Below are 18872 nucleotides of genomic sequence, written 5' to 3' on the forward strand. Positions count from 1 at the left end.
AAGAAAAAAGCAGCTTGGGTGGGTTTTAATTTTTTAAAAGCAGCCCAAATTTTGTCAACCCGCCCAATGCGTTATTCTCCGGTCCAAGCCGATCAAAACAAGCCCAATTGGGCGGCAACACTGAGCACTGTGTGTGTGAACATATTTTATACTAGACAAGGTGAACACATGACAAAAACTACCAATCAGAACATGACACATTCAACCAAGGAACCAGTCAGAACATAATGCACATACAAGTAGTGGTGGGCAGAGCGAGGCTTCGTGAAACGATGGCTGTGTCCAAATTCAGGGTCTGCATCCTTCGGAGTACTCATTTGAAGGATGTTACGTCACAGCGCCGCGACGAAGGCTGTCCAAATTCATAGGATCCTTCAAATGCGGCCCACAAATACGTCCTCCTTTTCCCCGAATTGGAAGGATGGGTGTGGTGGATCCTTTCCCGTCCTACCTATCCCATAATTCTTTTCGGCAGAGCGTAATGGCAGACGAAGTGAGCGGTAGCGGAGTGGGAGAGGAGTTTCTCTGACAAAACAAGCTAAAGTTTATGCTTCGGCTCAATGAATTTGTAGGAGAAATTAGTAGAATACTTAAAAACAAATAAAAATAGGCTATAATGGCTTACCTGGATGTGACTGTCTTGTAGTCTGATATAAAAAACTCTCCGACAACGAGCAAAGAAAGTATTTAATTTATTTAATTGCTTTATTTCTTCCAAAAGAATTAAAATGAGGAGAATAACTCTTTGTTTGTCCATTTTCCCGCTTCTTGCTTGGCGCTGTCACGGTTGCTAGGCGACAGGATATGAGCAACGGGTAAGGGAGGGAACTGAAAGAAGGGTAGGCTGTCCAAATTCACAAACACCGAATTCCGGGTTTTGCGGACGTCGGAGGATCCCTCCTCCTTCAACCGGGTAGGAATGATCCTAAGGAGGATGCAGACCCTGAATTTGGACACAGCCACTGAAGCAGTTGAAGCAAATGTGTCGAGGCTTCGAAACGTTTCGATACCTGTCTCTACAGTGACACCTAGTGGGCATTTTCAAGTATTGCTCTGAAACAGCGTCAACAAAGAAACAATTGAGCGAATTGACGAATTGTAATGTATGTTCTGTCAGTGAAGCCACCAGGTGATATGGGGGAGTGGTTAGTGTGCTCGATTGCAATTATATTATACAATTAAGATCATGTTGGATGCGTTGTCAGTCACCATACACTGAACTTTGGAGGTAATTCCCCACTCAGACATGAGCAAGGTTTTAGCCTCCATGAGATGCTGGGCTGTTTGGGTTTGGTAAAACCTCCTTACACCCAATACAACAGTTACCATCTTTGCTTCTGGTGTAATGTAGTGACAAGTTACACCAAGATATCCGTCCATATTGATGGATGACCACATATCAGCCGTAAGACTTACAAATTCTGCCTTTGGTAGGTCCCTCATTGTCTTCTCCTTGGTGCTGTTATACCTTTCAGTGACTATCGTTTTAAGTGCCTTCCGGGATGGGAGGACATAGCTTCGATCAAGCTTGTTCACAAAGGCCCTGAAACCCATATCCTCCACAATAGTGAAGGACTGCAAATCCTTCACCACCATGTCTACAAGAGCCTCATCCAATTCCTTTTGTCTGCCTTATAAAAGAGAAGAGTAAAACTTATTTTCAGTCAAATACATTTAAATTATTTAGATTGAAATAGTCCACAGCTATAAAGACTAATCTGTTGGTTCATTAGTTTGAAACCATCCTGAACAAAGAAGTGTGTATATACACACACACACACACACACACACATACACACATAGATCCATACATATATGTATGAATATAGAACTATATTGAATACATTGGCTAAGTTTGTGAGGTGCTATTTTTAAATATTCTCATTGAAACTATTTTTAACACGATTGTTAATTGTAATTGGGATGTTAAGTTGTAGGGCTTAGGTTGACATAGGCCTAAGTCTTTTTAAAAATATGGATTTTCTAAACAGTGTCTCAATACTTTGTGATCTGACTTAGATTTCATACAATGCATACCTTGCTTAGATGGCCCAGCGGTGCCAATAGGCGGCCTAGGTGCAGGAGCAATGTTACCATCCTCTGCACCCCCCCAAAAGGGCAGGATGAGTGCTCCTCAAATGGCGCATCATGGATGACGTATTATTACAGTAGGCTAGCTGCCTATCACAATACATACATCTCACTTTATTTTGTGTTTCCAAATGGAAATGCTCCCACACCACAGAGGGCCGGCATCTCTTGTGTGGAGCTTCCATTATTATGTAATTTCAATATGAAATAATCTATCAACTAGCCTATGATATCCTATCTGTAACTTGATGTGTTTGTCTCTATCTAACTTATATGAATGTATATGTATGCCTATATGAATGTATCAGTATATCTATCCTAATTATCTGTCAATGTCTATAGCCTATCTATCAATATCTTAATAATTACTTTTAATAGACTAAATATAATTAACCAAATTACACTATAAATATCACTATATCGCAAAATCTCTCTCCTCTCACAAAAACCCACGAAGTGAAGATGCGTTAACTCTACTTTTATACTTTGTGGGAGTTAGGTTGAGACAGATGCAATTGTGTGATTTGTTCCCAACCCTGTCAATCAAACGCCAAATCGGCAGGTATGACACGTCTCGAAACAGTTGTGACACGCGCCGGAGCTTCGAATCACCATAGTCACATGACATGGGTGTTTCGAATCATGCTTCGGAGCAGTGTTTTGAAACATCTGCGCTTCGGGATCAAGACACCGTGTTGAAACGTCAGTCATCCCTACATACAAGGGTATCACATGACAAGATCACATAAGGGGCAAGGAACACATGGGAAATGGAGTCCAGAGTACAGGGGCAAGAGTCTGAGGTGATGGAATTCATGGGCATTCCAGCTGGTGATTGTAACAGTGTTATTCGGTATTACATTTAAAGTAAATATATTTTAAATGTAATAAATTGCAACTTCATCATTGCATGTGTAATTACAAATATATTTAAATACATGACATACAAGTTTCAATAGAATACTGTATTTTAAAGTATATTTACCATAAATGCTATTAAATAAATTCAAGAGTACACTTTAATCATATTTTTAAAGACAATATAAATAACAATGAAATGGCATATGAAAGATGTACTGAAGTGCTGCTTTAAGTGGGTTAAAAAAACACTAAAACCAATTTAATGTCATTCCAATTAACATGCAATTAAGTGTCCAAAAACATTACATTCAGTTCGCCCTTAAGTATATTTCTTTGAATATTATATTTGAATATTAATATTAAATTAACTTTGAATATTATCATTTGATAGTCTTAATTTTATAATAGGTGCAAGTTGATGAGGCTACCATAAACAGAAATCTGCATATAAAAAGTAAAATGTGGACTTCCTCCTCTTCTTGTCTAGTTGATTAGTCATGTCTCTCTGTTGTGATGTCTGTAGCTCAATCAGATTACGTTAGGAGTCATATCTTCATTGTGATTGGTTGATCAGGGACCATTCAGTGACCAGGCATTGCTCATATTATGAAAACATAGCATTTTATAGCTTTAAACTAAAAATCATGTGATGTCCATTTCAATGGACGCAGGGTCCGAAGGGTTTAAAGCTTGTTATTTTTGAAATAGTTACTCATGTTAAATGTTGTTTTACTTCTTAGGGTTTGGGCTTTGTTCAAATACCTGACCTCAAGTATGTATGAACAATGGTAATAGTGATTCTTGCTTTAAAACACTACTATTAAAATTACTTTTTACCCATGATCTCCATTACTAAGACAGCTGATAGATTGAGAGGTACTGTACCTTAGTCTCCACTGCAGGGTGAGGAGCATGTCCATTTGCAGCTTTGGCTGAAAGATAAACAGAAACTTTTCTGAATGTCATCAAAATCATTTAACGTGTTAATTTAGCAAGATCCACGATACATTTTATGATGATCTATTGAGCTCCATTATCTCTACCTTTAGGTGTAGGGGAGGGTGTCAATGTGCTGGAGGAGGCCTGGATAGTGTCGTTTAGCCCAGTTTGCAGTGCCTGCAGCTTTTCCCACAACAGTCTTGTTGTCATATACAGTTGGGCAAAAAAGTATTTAGTCAGCCACCAATTGTGCAAGTTCTCCCACTTAAAAAGATGAGAGAGGCCTGTAATTTTCATCATAGGTACACGTCAACTATGAGAGACAGAATGGGGGGGAAAGAATCCAGGAAGTCACATTGTAGGATTTTTAAAGAATTTATTTGCAAATTATGGTGGAAAAATAAGTATTTGGTCAATAACAGAAGTTCATCTCAATACTTTGTTATATACCCTTTGTTGGCAATGACAGAGGTCAAACGTTTTCTGTAAGTCTTCACAAGGTTTTTACACACTGTTGCTGGTATTTTGGCCCATTCCTCCATGCAGATCTCCTGTAGAGCAATGATGTTTTGGGGCTGTCGCTGGGCAACACGGACTTTCAACTCCCTCCAAAGATTTTCTATGGGGTTGAGATCTGGAGACTGGCTAGGCCACTCCAGGACCTTGAAATGCTTCTTACGAAGCCACTCCTTCATTGCCTGGGCGGTGTGTTTGGGATCATTGTCATGCTGAAAGACCCAGCCACATTTAATCTTCAATGCCCTTGAGGTTTTCACTCAAAATCTCACGATACATGGCCCCATTCATTCTTTCCTTTACACGGATCAGTCGTCCTGGTCCCTTTGCAGAAAAACAGCCCCAAAGCATGATGTTTCCACCCCCATGCTTCACAGTAGGTATGGTGTTCTTTGGATGCAACTCAGCATTCTTTCTCCTCCAAACACGACAAGTTGAGTTTTTACCAAAAAGTTCTATTATGGTTTCATCTGACCATATGACATTCTCCCAATCCTCTTCTGGATCATCCAAATGCTCTCTAGCAAACTTCAGACGGGCCCGGACATGTACTGGCTTAAGCTGGGGGACACGTCTGGCACTGCAGGATTTGAGTCCCTGGCAGCGTAGTGTGTTACTGATGGTAGCCTTTGTTACTTTGGTCCCAGCTCTCTGCAGGTCATTCTGGGATTTTTGCTCACCGTTCTTGTGATCATTTTGACCCCACGGGGTGAGATCTTGCGTGGAGCCCCAGATCGAGGGAGATTATCAGTGGTCTTGTTATGTCTTCCATTTTCTAATAATTGCTCCCACAGTTGATTTCTTCACACCAAGCTGCTTGCCTGTTGCAGATTCAGTCTTCCCAGCCTGGTGCAGGTCTACAATTTTGTTTCTGGTGTCCTTCGACAGCTCTTTGGTCTTGGCCATAGTGGAGTTTGGAGTGTGACTGTTTGAGGTTGTGGACAGGTGTCTTTTATACTGATAACGAGTTCAAACAGGTGCCATTAATACAGGTAACGAGTGGAGGACAGAGGAGCCTCTTAAAGAAGAAGTTACAGGTCTGTGAGAGCCAGAAATCTTGCTTGTTTGTAGGTGACCAAATACTTATTTTACCGAGGAATTTACCAATTAATTCATTAAAAATCCTACAATGTGATTTCCTGGATTCTTTCCCCCCATTATGTCTCTCATCGTTGAAGTGTACCTATGATGAAAATTACAGGCCTCTCTCATCTTTTTAAGTGGGAGAACTTGCACAATTGGTGGCTGACTAAGTACGTTTTTGCCCAACTGTAACTGCTTACCATACTACGAAAGACATTATGACAAAACAATGAAAAAGATTCAATGGACCAGCATCGTCTATCATCATGTTGCTGGTTAGCCTCTGGCCTGCCTGAGCGTGTTCATGTGATTTAGAGGAGGGGTGGTTTTGCAGAGTGATTGTGCAGGGAATGTGGGATCTTTCTTTAAAAGCTTGCTTGCTATTGCTAGCCTTTCCAAAATCACCTACCCTACATTTAAAGGGATGGTTTGCCCAAACATGAAAATTCTGCATCATTTACTCACCCTCAAGTTGTACCAAACCTGTATGAGTTTCTTCTCTTGAACACAAAAGAAGATATTTAGAAGAATGTGAGTTACCAAACAGTTTTTGTTCTCCACTAACGTCCATTGAATCTTTTTCATATTATGGAATCAGTGGCCATCAGCAACTATTTGGTTAACAACATTCTTCAAACTATCTTCTTTTGTGTTCATCATAAGACGGACACTCATGCAGGTTTGGAACTACTTTAGGGTGAGTAAATAATAACAAAATTAGGTTGACCTATCATTTTAATACCAAAGGCGAAGTAGACAGCTCACAATAGGATCCAAAAACGTACTCGGTTACTAATGTAATCTCGGTTCCCTGACATACGGGAACGAGTTCTGCGTTGCTTAAGACACTATGGGGAAAACTCGTTTTTCTCCAATAACTGAAGCCTTTTTCAATAACACAGTGTAAGCAGAGCTGCACGAGCCTATGGCAATGTGACAAAGTGACCTGTCCCTGTCGGTTAGCGCAGCACATATACACTGCATCTTACCTTACTCCTCCTCTGTAGTTTCCTGCTGAGGCGATGTGGGTGCACACGCACGCCATTAGCATACAGGTTTCACATACACTCAAACACATCCACTCCATCTCCATCCCCAACAGTGATCCACGCTGTGCCTAACCCCACACACACACACACACACGCACGCATCTGGATATTGTGAAGTTGTTTGTCGTTTTGTTCAGTGTTTGTTTGCGTCTGTGTAGTCGGTCTTTCGCGTTGCTCTCCTTCCATCGGCCGGCCAAGCGGAGCGCCACCCAGTGGCCTGGCTATATAGTGCCGGAGTTACGTGGCGCTGGCGCTAAGCAACCGGAAGCCGACTCGTCCATTGTTTGTCTTAAAGGGGAAGTAGGAAATGTTGTGTTGTTGTAATCTGTTTATTTTTGTATATAATATACTTTGTAGGGAAATGAATCCTACATATATTTATTATTATTATTTAGCTTTTAGGGAATCACTCTTAAGAGTTGATCTTCATATGATTAATTGTTATCAATCATAATGTACAACTTATGCCTTGTTAACGACTTGTCCAGCAAGCATTAATAACAGCAAGTTATCTTTTAACACGTTGTTTATTTCATTCGTGGCCAACGATTAAAATAAATCAAATAGTTAAATTGAGTTAGCTTAGTTAGCTCAAGAGCGTATAGGTAAACGCGATCTATTGGCAAATAGTTACGACATGTTAAATCACATAACACAGACAAAAGATTTCTTAATAAAGTCAAGGTTTTATTCACTGTTCTAACACAACATTAACTGACTAGACAACACAAACAGACATAAACACAAATACGTTGCAATGAATTGTTCGGATCTTAAGAGAGTCTTAGGTTCTAACTTAATGCTCGTTTTTCAACCTGAGGGAACTTATGGACAGAACCATGCTATATTTAAACAGCAACAGAGAGGAATCCCGGTTTCAGTCAGTAAAGAGATTTTGCCTTACTTTTGTCTTTGGCGTTCGGGAAGAGTTCAGGCTTTCTCCAAAGGTGAAGTCCGTCCCTTTTGTTCAGGTTGAGACGGATCGCGTGCGGATTGGTCGTGTGACGCGGTTGCTCTTCAGTGGTTGGCGGGCTTCGTTCTGACGTGAAGAAGTTTCAGATTAAAGTTCTTTGAAGGTGTAACTGAGTCTTTGTGTTAGTTGCTTTGCTTCGCCGTGATGTTATGGCCTGAAGCGCTTTGCAGCGTGAGCAGAACGAGAGACTCGCTGGCGTGCGTGTCCTCCTGTTGTTTTCAAACTCCAACACGCGCAAACTTCATGGGCGTGCATCCGTTTTAAGCGAGCTGATTTGGGTCCGCCCTTTTTGGCGCGTGGCCCAATCGAAAAAGTCTCTGTGGGCGGAGCCCCGCCCCTGCAGAGTTTCGTGTTGCATACATTATCTGCGCAAGTATTTTATCACATAAAAACTTATAACAGCAGACTTCCATTCATCTTGTAAATAGGCGTTAATGAAAAACAGATAAGATTTAATTCATACCACAATATTATTATTCATTAAATCAGCTTTCATCCGAGACCAAACAGTAGCCGTTTAACAGGCACCAACATACAAATATCCTTTATATTCGATTTCGTAGTTAAGGCATTGATTAAACGATCTTAAATTCTAAATACACTAGTGAAAATGAACAACTAGTGATCAGGTATATAAAACGATTACATGAAAAAGATTACATAAGTTCACACAACCAGCTTATAAATGTCACAAACCAAAAACATCCTTTAATATATATATATATATATATATATATATAGGTTGTTAATATGGTATATAGTGTTTTTGTTTGAGTATGATTTGTTTCCGTAGCAGAAACGAATATAACTTTTGTTCCCCTTTTTAAGACTCATTTCTAATTCAAAGGTGTGGTTCCCTTTGTTAGCTAGCACCACAGAAACGGCGCGTTTTCCTGGAATGTGCGTGATATGCAGGGTCGTAAAAGTCTTTGGTTTGGAAAGTCTGGAAATTGTCTATTTCGAGTCGACCGTAAAAACGTCATCCTTTGCGATATCGTCCTTGGATTTATTGCATGAAGTCAGGGGGGCTTTCTATGTGGGGTTCCTCCAAGTGACAAGGGCTCTTAAAAATCCAAAATATATGTTTTCCTGGTCCCTGGAGATTTAAGCGAGTGCATCCCAGCAGACGCCAAGCTGTCTGTGGTTACATGTGTGCGTAAGCCGAAGAGTTGTTCCTACATATCCCCCTTTGCTCGGTGAGGTCCCCGTTTGTGGACGTCGGCAGGCACTGGAACAAGAATCAGGGAGAACAGGCACACACAAGGCACAAACAACATCTCCATCACTGACTGAATCCTGGTGCAGGGTAATTTTGGAATGTACAGGTTAGAAACTTGAGAAGACAACTGGGTTACTGGAAGTGGGGTTATTTTGATTGGTTTAGTTGTCCGGGGTTCGACGAGGCGGTACAGGCGTGATCTCAATCAGGTTAAGTGAGTTCTCCGGTTCGGGTTCTTGGTCAGTTTTATCACGTCGGAAAATGCGCGGGACGCCTGACGTGCATTTGTTGCAAGACTCTTGAACGGCGTTCACTCGTTTGTGTAGGAGGAAGGCCAGGGTCAAAGTCACAACATATCCTACAATAGTAGAGATGCAAAGCGCTGTGTCAGCGGCAGACCAAGACCGAATAATTGCCAACGGGCGGAAGGCGAGCAATAGCTTCTAAAGCTGTATCAACGGGAGTTAAATCAATCAGTTGTGTTCCTTCCTCCCTGATCCTTTCTTCCAATTCTGGATCAAGGGTGAAGGAATGCTGTTTGAAGAAAGGTGAGATTTCGATTTCAGCCTGATACTCGTCGTCGGTAAGGTGGTACAACGCCCAATCGTTAATATGGAGGATCGAGCCCTTAGGGACCGTGATCCATAGAGTTTGGTTAGGTAGGATAATGCGTGTGGCGGTGTCGTGTTGATCGTATGTGAGGGTAGCCGTTCGCGCTGGGGTGTTGACCAGCCATCGGTTTCCGATAATTTCGGCTTGCGTTACCTCAACTTGAGAACGTGGTGTCGCTTCGGCGGGGCAGCTAGTGTCGGGCCTTATGGATTCTAGGCCGCAGATGCCCTCAGTATTATCGCGGATAAAAGGCTTACTCGGGCAAAGGAAGTGAATGTCCTTCGTGAGCGTACACATCTTTAGGTTTGGGGCCAGATACAACTGTTCGTTGTTATCGTGATACGCAACGACTTCAGAAGCGTGGATTTTGACATAGGTGTTCCCTTGCCAAAATCCCACATTCACTACATCTTTGAGCCGGTAAATGTTATTAGCGTCGATAATGGTTAAACTGAGGAGAATGGCCCGGTCACCTGGATCGGTTGACCACGGTTCTCGCAACGAGTTCCAACGACTTATTAAAGGGAGTCAATCTCAATTTCGGGACCTGGACTTAAGGAATTTGTAAAGGGAGTTTCCTGATGAGGGGACTAGAGGAGAAGAGAGATTGGATTGAGAAAAGGAAAACGGGAAAAACATAAAAGAGACACGACAAACAAAAGAGATACACAAAGAGACACAAGGACACCGAATGAGGCGAGGCCGCAAACGAGTGTCACATGTGTAGAGTAACTCCTCTCTACTAGAGGTTGGCCCTAGTAGTGCAGCTGAGGAGAGAGTGTATGTGTTATGTTTAAGCGAGGTCGCTATATGTTTCCTAGACAACAGAAATTATGTTAGTGTGATGTAGAGCGTATGGGTGTCGGTCTGTGTCAGTGGGCTTGATCTTCCCCCTTTGCCAGTCGGCTGGAGCTCTGGTGCCTCTTTATCTGGTTTCGATGGACCCATCGAAGTATTGGCTCGCTGCGCCCTTGGCTGATTTTGATTCGGTAGGCGACAGGTGAGAGCTTGTCTACTATCTCATGGGGTCCCGTCCAGCGAGGTAAGAACTTCTTTGCCAGGCGATGGGAAGTGTTCTGCTTTGGTTGGGCAAAGCGGTAGTACCACACTTTGTCTCCGACACTGAGCTCATGGTGAGAGGCCTTTTGGTCGTAGTAGGCTTTACGACCTTCTGCGCTTCGCTGCAGTTGCTGTTGCGCGAAGGCGAAAGTCGCTCTCAGGTGTTGATGCAACTCTTCCAGGTACTGGTGAGTGGTGTAGGCAGTGACAAGGTTCAGGTCACCGGGTTGGTACAGCAGATGCAGTGGTAGCGTCATGTTTCTCCCTGTCATCAATGTGAACGGGGGTACTCCGGTGGACCGGTGAGGGGTGGCTCGAGCGGCCATCAATACCAGTGGAAGTTTGATATCCCAATCCTTTTGATTAGCGGACACATACTTCTTTAACATGCTGACCACTGTTCGGTTACCACGTTCGACTTGCCCTGAGGACATGGGTTGGAAACTTATGTGGAGCTTGGCCTGTATGCCCAGGAGTTTCCACACTTCCTGCATGATTGCAGCGGTGAAGTGGGTTCCACGGTCAGAGTTGACCCTTAAAGGCAGTCCAAATCTTGAGAAGATGTGGTTCATTAACAGGCAGGCTGTTGTTTCTGCTGTATCGTTGGGAGCTGGGAGACATTCTATCCACTTTGTGAATTCGCAGACCACGGTGAGGAAGTATTTGTTACCCCGTGTTGACCGTGGCAGGGGTCCTACCCAGTCTATTTGGAGGTCCGACCATGGGAAAGTCATTCCCTTTCTTTGCAGTGGGGCTCGGTGGTTTGGGTTTGCCGGTTGGAACTGGCAACACACCAGGCATCCTTTTACGTATTCCGCTACGTCCTGCTGCATGCCGGGCCAGTATGCTACTTGCTTGAGGGTTTCGTATGTGGCCTTGGCACCGTGGTGTCCAGCGCATGGTGCATCGTGTGCGTGTGTCAGCAAAATCCCCCTTTGGCCGTGAGGCACTACGAGCTTTGGCGCAGTGAGAGGCTCAGGGACATATGTGAGAACACCGTCTCTCAGATGCAGCATGTGCTTGATTGAGTGGAGCGTGCGGAGCTCAGAGGAAGCAGTTAGGTCGGAAGTGGAAATAGGATGAGATAATGGATCGGCTATGTGAGCCGCAATGGTTCGCAGAGTTGGATCCGCTGTTTGGAGGGTGAGCAGATCGTCAGTAGCGAACTGAGGTGATAGGGTAACGAGGGAGGAGGCGGGGGTACGAACGCCAGTGGCGTGCTGGCGGCGGGTTATGGCTGCCACCGTTGGGTTGGGTGGGTGGGATTGAAATGTCCAGGACTCTCCATGTAATGCTCCTGCTTTGGCGAGGGCATCGGCTTGGTCATTGAAGTCTTTGTCTTGTCCTGGTTGACGTGAATGACCTCGAACCTTTTTCCAATAAACGATAATGTCGTGTTCAGTGACAATGGCATCGCTTGCTTGGAAGAGCTCCTGGTGCTTGACAGATTTGTTGTTAGCTGTCTTGAATCCATTCTGTTTCCATCCAGCTAAATGGCAGGTGAAGCTGAGACGGGCGTAGTTTGAATCGGTACAGATGAGGAATTCTTTGATGTTGTGGGATGCGGCCATTTGCAGTGTAATGAGGATGGCTGCTATTTCAGCATATTGTGATGAGTGAGGGCCTAAGTTGAATTGTTGCGGTGGGCAAGGGTCGTTTTTGAGCCAGACCACTCCCGCTCCAGCTTGTAAGTTGCCCTTGTGGTTGTAGGAGCAGCCATCGACATATGCTGTGGGCATTCCTTCACACACATTCTCCTCGAAGTACCTGTGATTCGTCATTTGAGGTTGTGGTGGTTCTTTGGGTTCCGCTGGTGTGTGCAGCGTGTCCGTTGAACAGTTCTGGCAGGCTGCTAGCCCGTTGCCCAATGATGATTTGTAGTTTTGGGCGTATCGTGCCTCCACATCCCGTCCTTGGAGTGTGATTAGCCAGGTAGCTATGCGTGCGTTGGTCACCACGCCATCTCTGATGCGTTGACTGTTGAGGAAGGTGACAGGTTGGTGACAAGTCTCGATGATGACTTTCTGTGCACCAATGTAATTCGAGAAACGCTGGATAGCCCACACAGTGCAAAGTAAAGCTTTTTCGCAGTCTGAGTACTTGCATTCTGGGGAAAGCAGCGTTTTGCTGGCATAAGCGACCACTCGCTTGTCTTTGTCATGGAGCTGGTATAGGCCTGCGCTGAGGCAATGATTGGAGAATCCAGCATCCAAGTAAAATTCTTTTCCGGGGTCTGGATAAGCTAGACACGGGGCAGAGCACAGGCGCTGTTTGAGCTGGCTCATCGCGGTGTCCTGGGCTTCCGTCCAGACGAAGGTTTCATCCTTTTTCAGGAGGGAGGTTAGTGGTCGGGCAATGTCAGCGTAGTCTTCGATGAACTGTCGCGAGTAATTGCACACTCCCAGAAAGCTCCGCAGTTCAGAGATGTTAGTCGGCGCTTTTATGCTTTGGATGGCTTGAGTGCGGTTAGACTGTGGCTCAATGCCGTTTCTTCCGACAAGCAGTCCGACATAGTTCACCTTGGTTTTGCACCACTGTCCTTTGTGAAGAGCGATTTTGGCTCCTGCCGTTGTCAGCTGGTTTAGGACGTGATCAATTTCCTTGAGGTGATCTTGAACATTTGAATTTTTCATCAAAATATCATCGACATAGACAAGGTTGCCTCTAGCTCTGGCGTCAGGGCATGCTTTGTTTAGAAAGATGTTGAATTCAGCTGGTGAGTTGGCATAGCCGAAGGGGCACCGTGTGAAGGTGTACTGTCGATTGCCAAAGGTGAATGCTAACTTGTGTTGGTCATCGGGGTGGACAGGGATCGTCCAGAACCCGGAGGCGACGTCCAGTGTTGACAGGATTGTCGAGCCTTTGATCTTTGGGATTTCTTGATCCAACTGGGTCATAGGCCATCGTGACAGTGGTACTTGTTGATTCAACTTGCGATAGTCGATGGTGGGCCGCCATTTGCCGTTAGGTTTTAGGACTGGCCATATCGGGGCAGAGTATGTGCTGTTGCAGGGCCGGATGACCCCCTTTTCCAGCATGGAGTCAACAATTTCTTGCACTGGCTCATATGACGCTATTGGAATCTTGTATTGTCGCACAAATGTGGGTGGCGCATTTGGGTTTGTCGGGATGCGCACCGTGTGGATGTTGGTCAGTCCACAATCCAGAGAATCCTTTGCGAAAGAGTCTCGGTATTTGTGCAGAATGTCTTTGAGTCCTTGGCGATCCACTTCGTTGTGAAGGGCATCCGCCTCACTCAGGATCTGCTGAATTTGTGCGTTGAACCCGGTGTAGGGTTCTTCTGCAGTTAAGTCATTTGAGGGGCGTTGGACCCCGATGTTCACCTGTGGAGGTGATTCCGTTGCAGGCTGTGTTGAGACAGCATAGACAGCGAGATGAGTGTCATCTGTTAGTTCTGATCGACAGACGCTTTCTCTGGACACCGGCAGAATGGAAGTGATGGCAATGATTCCATGAGGTTTTGTGAACATTACGGTGTCGTCGTATTCGTGTTCGTCTGGCATTAGATGTGCTGGTATAGGGCCTATGACAGGTACCATCAGTTCAAAGTCGTGGAATGTCTGGCTGATGAGCCATCCCAGGTGATTGGCTTTGGGAACGTGGATGTCTTGGGCCGTACAGTTGTTGAATAACACATACACAGCACGAGATGACACTTCGATGAGAGGTGTGGCTTCCAGGGTCAGTCCTAGTTTCAGGCAGGTCCTGGAAGGTTGGAAGAAGCTTAGCTTACTGTTGAGAGTTTGGCCAGGTCGCATGTTGAGGCGGACGCTGACACTCTTGCTGTAGGCAGGTATTATGGCTTCTTGCTCCGTGATCATAGCGCATGCATCGGGCATGGTTTGACCAGATTGGAGGTTCTTGAGGTTGACTGCAGTTGTCAGTTGGTGTGACAGAGGAGCCCATATGACGTCGTTCACAGTGTCAATGTAAGCATTGAGCCGGACCATGATATCCGCTCCAATATAGATGTCGTGCGGTAGATCTGGAATGACGAGGAAGTAGTGACTCAGCTGTCTGTTGTTCCATCGTATGTCCAGAGCGCAGATGATCTTGGAGGTGGCCATGGTTGTTGCCCAGGGACTGAGAGGGAAGCGGCTGTGCTTAGCGACATGTGGTAGGCTCTGATGTCTTTGCTTCACTGTGCTGAATAGCTTCAGGCTGATGGCTGAGTTCTCTGCCCACAGGGCTAGTGCTGCGTCGGACACTGATGTGCCTTGAACGTCTATTGCAGTCATGACTCGATGGGGGCCTGTGTTTGATTCAGGCTCTTGCAGTGAGCATAGGAGTGGGTCCTGGTCTTTGTTGCTTGTGCTTGGTCCAGGTACAGGCTTTGCTACTGCATCATCAGTCGCTGGATTGAGGGTGGTGTCTTTGACTTGACACTGCGACTCGTTGGAGTCTAATGACTGGCAGGGCAGAGGCTCGCGGACTTGTGTCCACATCTTTAGGTGCTTGAAGTCTATCAGCGGTTCGAGGCGATTAAGCAGATCTTTCCCAATGAGAAGTGGATACGTCTTGAGTGGTGAGACGTATACTGGATGGACGAGATCCATTGATCCAACCGTTAGGTGGATTGGGGCCACATGTTTCAGTTGGAGGCCTGTGTGGGAATATGCTTGGAGGTCCAGCTCACATCTGTGGAGTCTGAGAGTTCTGTTAGTCTCCTTTGTTCTTTCTTGGACCTTTTCGAGGAGCTCGGTGGACATTAGAGTGATGTCGGCTCCCGTGTCAAGAAGGGCTTCGACTCTGATGTGTCGTTCAATGATGATGGAGAGGTAAAACTTTTTCGCTATACCTTTCTCAATGAGATCGCCTAGGAGTTGAGGGACTGGATTTTGGGAGGAAACGGTTAGGATATCAGGGCTGATGTGGTGTTCTTCGGAGGAGTGGCAGACGACCAAGACAGCACTTTCAGGAACTTGAGTGGTTTCATCAGCAGGTGTTTGCTGGACGCTGCTGTGATCTAGAGGTTTGAGTGTTGAGTTAATGTCTAACTCTGTTGCTGGGTTTTCAGATGGGGTTTTGTGTCCATCTGAAGTTATTGTGATTGCAGTTCTCTGAGAGTGAGATGAAGGAGTGCTGTTCTCCATGGCTGGTTGGGCCAGCTGGTCGCTGCCTTCTCGTCCGGCCGCTAGTCAGGCTGAATCTGGTTTCTCTTTCTTTTCCCATCTCCGATCTTCCTCTTTCCGTTGGAAGAATTCTTTCATCATCATTTCCATCAATTTTTGTGAGTCGAAACACGGTGGTGACTTTTGTTCTTGCGTGGATTCAGTTTGAGCTCGGTCAGCTTGGAATCGTTGTGAATTCTTTCGTCGATTCCTTGGGCTAGTCGCTCCAGGGTGACTTTGTCGTTTTCCCTTGGCGTTTCCGTTGGATTCCCATGAGTTTTTTTCTCTTGAGTTTCCAAACGAGCTTGGCTGGTTCCACGATCTTTCCCATTGACTCTCATGAGGCCTTGGCTGGTCCCATGTCTTTTCCCAATGCCGTCCAGGTGAGCGTTGACGTCCACGCGGTCCATCCCAGCGTTCATACCTCTGTTTAGATCTGGTACTGGCGTGGGAGTCTCGTTCTTTGTTGGACGAGGGTGCATTCCACTCTCTGGGTGGCGGCTTGGCACTGTCTTGGCGTTGGGCGCCCTCTAGAGCCAGGCCTTGACTGTTAGTGTTGAAGTCAAGAACTGCTGGGCTTTTGCCGCTCTTTTCCGAGGCCATTTTCTGTTTGCCGTAGGCTTTCTGCGCCAAGTCTCGCAACTGTTGAACAGTCATTGTTCGTGGACATGCGAGAACGCCAAGATGGTGGCTTACGCCGGGGTGAAGGTTCCTTAGGAAGAGAGTTTTGAAGTTTAGTTCATCTTCCATGTCAGGTTCGTTACGAGTTCCAAAGTATGCTCGTCTGAGTCGGCTGTAGTAGGCTTGAGGAGGTTCGTGACGTCCTTGTCTTGTCTCCAGGGCAGCCACTAGGCCTTGATCGGATTCAGGGTCGGAGAACTCTTTAATGAGGGCTTCTCGGAGCAGTTGGTAATCAGTCTTTGTGTAAGCAGGCTGCCTGTCCAGGAAGCTGCGAACTTCAGAGCTGGATGTTGTTCGGAGCAAATAGAGTCTATCTTTGTCCGTAACGTTAGGTCGCATTTCCAGATGGAAATCGATGTCTTGGAGATACGCTTGGACATTTTGGCTGTTTGGCACACTTGGAGTGAATTTGCCAATATTCCTGGCGAGCTTGTCGAGGTCTTTTAGGTCCAAGCCGTGCGATGATCTGTGGCTGGCTGCCGCAGATGCTTTTGGCTGAGGTAGAGTGAGGTAAAGTTCTCTAGAGGCGGGTGGTGAAGGTTTCCGTTCCACGCCCTCCATCCTTTTCTCACGTGTCAGTCCAGGAGCAGGTGACCCAGTCCTGCTTGGCAGGGGTGAGGTCGGTGCGTCTCGTGTCCTTGATGGCTCACCGCGCAGTTCATAAGCATGCTTGAGTTCCTCTTGGAAACTATCAGCTTCTTCTTTGACATAGTCTAGCTGATATGTTAGACGGCTAACCTCGTTTCTTGACTCATCCAGGTGAGCTTCAAGGGCTTTGATTCTGCCGTTCTTGTCCCTGAAGTCGGCCTTTGCTTTCGTCAGCAGCTGTTCCGCGTACTGTAGCTTTTCGGACCGATCAGCGTAGTCTGCCTTGACTTGTTGCATTTCTTTGTTAGTAGCTGCTAGGGTTTCTTTTAGCCTTTTGATTTCCTCCTCAGCGCCTTGGTTCACCTCATCGGGTTTTTCCCGTCGTTCCTGAGCTTCCAGTTGTAGCTGCTCGATGCGCCGTTGTGCGCGTGTCAACTCCTGCTGGAGCTGTGCAGCGTTCTTGTCGCTCAACTTGAGGGTCGCGATGAGTGTGTGACTTAAGGAGCCGGTAATCTTGGCTAATTCTTTGTGACTGTAGCTTTGACTTGGGTCTTGTGCCATGACACTTGTGATGTTTTCATCTAGCTGGTCTTGTGTCTGGTGTTTCAGTGTTTCAGCGGCTTTAGGCAGGAGGCTGTCGGTTGAAGCACTTAGCCATGTTTCCAGATCCTCCCAGTGACCGACATGTTCCGTTGCGCGAGACATGTTCTGACGGGTGAGGGAAGTTTTCCAACCGCAACTGACACAGACCTTGAAGAGAAAAACAAACCAAAACAAAAGAAACAAAACAAATCACAAACAAAGGAGTGTAGATATGCACTGTTGAGTGTATACTAGTGTTGAGTGTGTACTAGTGTGGTTCTCTGTGACTGTGATCCTCTGGGGGGGTGTATGTGCTTCTAAATCGTTGCCTCTGTGGGAGAAATTGAACACACACACACACACACAGGGAGAACAGCTAGAGAACAGATAAAGAAAATGAAGAATCCCAAAAGGAGCAAGGAACAGGGTGATAATCGGATGCTTCACCGTTTTCTGTAAAAGAAGGCCCTTCTCTCTTTTTTTTTTTTTCAAGGGCGAAGGTTAAGCTAAGCCAAAATGAGGGAGAGGGACTCAAACAAAATATATCTTTCTGATATTAGATTTCCCTTTTTTTTTTTTTTTAAGTCAAGTCTGATATCAGAAGGTTGCTTCTTAGTCAGAGGATCGTGAAAGGAAAATGTTTTTTTTTTTTGTAAGTCTGTGATTGCTAATATTTTTCTCCGGGGTGAAGGAAAAATAATAATAATTACAGCCCTGGTCCCGTAATGGCAAGATTGACACCGCAACGCCTGTTAGCGTGTTCCTCGTGTGTGTTGGAAATCTCGCTGACGCCTACCTTTTCGTTGACCTGCTTCAGCCTAGTGGGGTAGGATTTCACAAAGAGGAAGGTAAAAATGAAAACAATTTGAAATGCCGTTCTCAAGTTTCCAAATACCTGCTTGATAGCTTTATAGTTCTGTCTATGATTTCCCTCAGGCAAAATCCCAGCAACTAGTAGCAGTAGTCAAATCAGAAGATAGTGACAGAGAGAAAAGAGAAAAATGAGCTTTAGAATTTACTCCCAATATCAAGATTAATAACAAGTATGGCCACACGGTGGTGCTGTTGAGTCGATACACCTAAGGGTTTGGCTAATTAGAAGTCTAAGTTCTTATTTGATCTAAGCAAAAGTATATTTAAATTAACTCCCGTGTTAATTAAGTAACTAAAGGATTGAGAATAAGGTAGACAGAACAAACTTAATTGCCATTTGAATTTAGAATTTCAAATTATAAATAGGGATTCCTAATTAAATTTTTCATGATGTCATCATTAAAATTGATAGGATCGATTCAGATTAATTTTTCAGAGGGATACATATTTGATTATAATATTAAAATATTATAATAGTCTTCCTAGTTGCAGTTAAGTATCAAGATCTTAATGAGGTTTGTCATTAAAATTACAAGCACATTTGCAACTGAAACCAATATGAAACAGGAACTGTAATCAATTATTAAATTAAATTAGAATTTTCAAATTCGTAA

This window comes from Barbus barbus (assembly GCF_936440315.1).
Source record: "Barbus barbus genome assembly, chromosome: 46".
Taxonomy (NCBI): domain Eukaryota; kingdom Metazoa; phylum Chordata; class Actinopteri; order Cypriniformes; family Cyprinidae; genus Barbus; species Barbus barbus.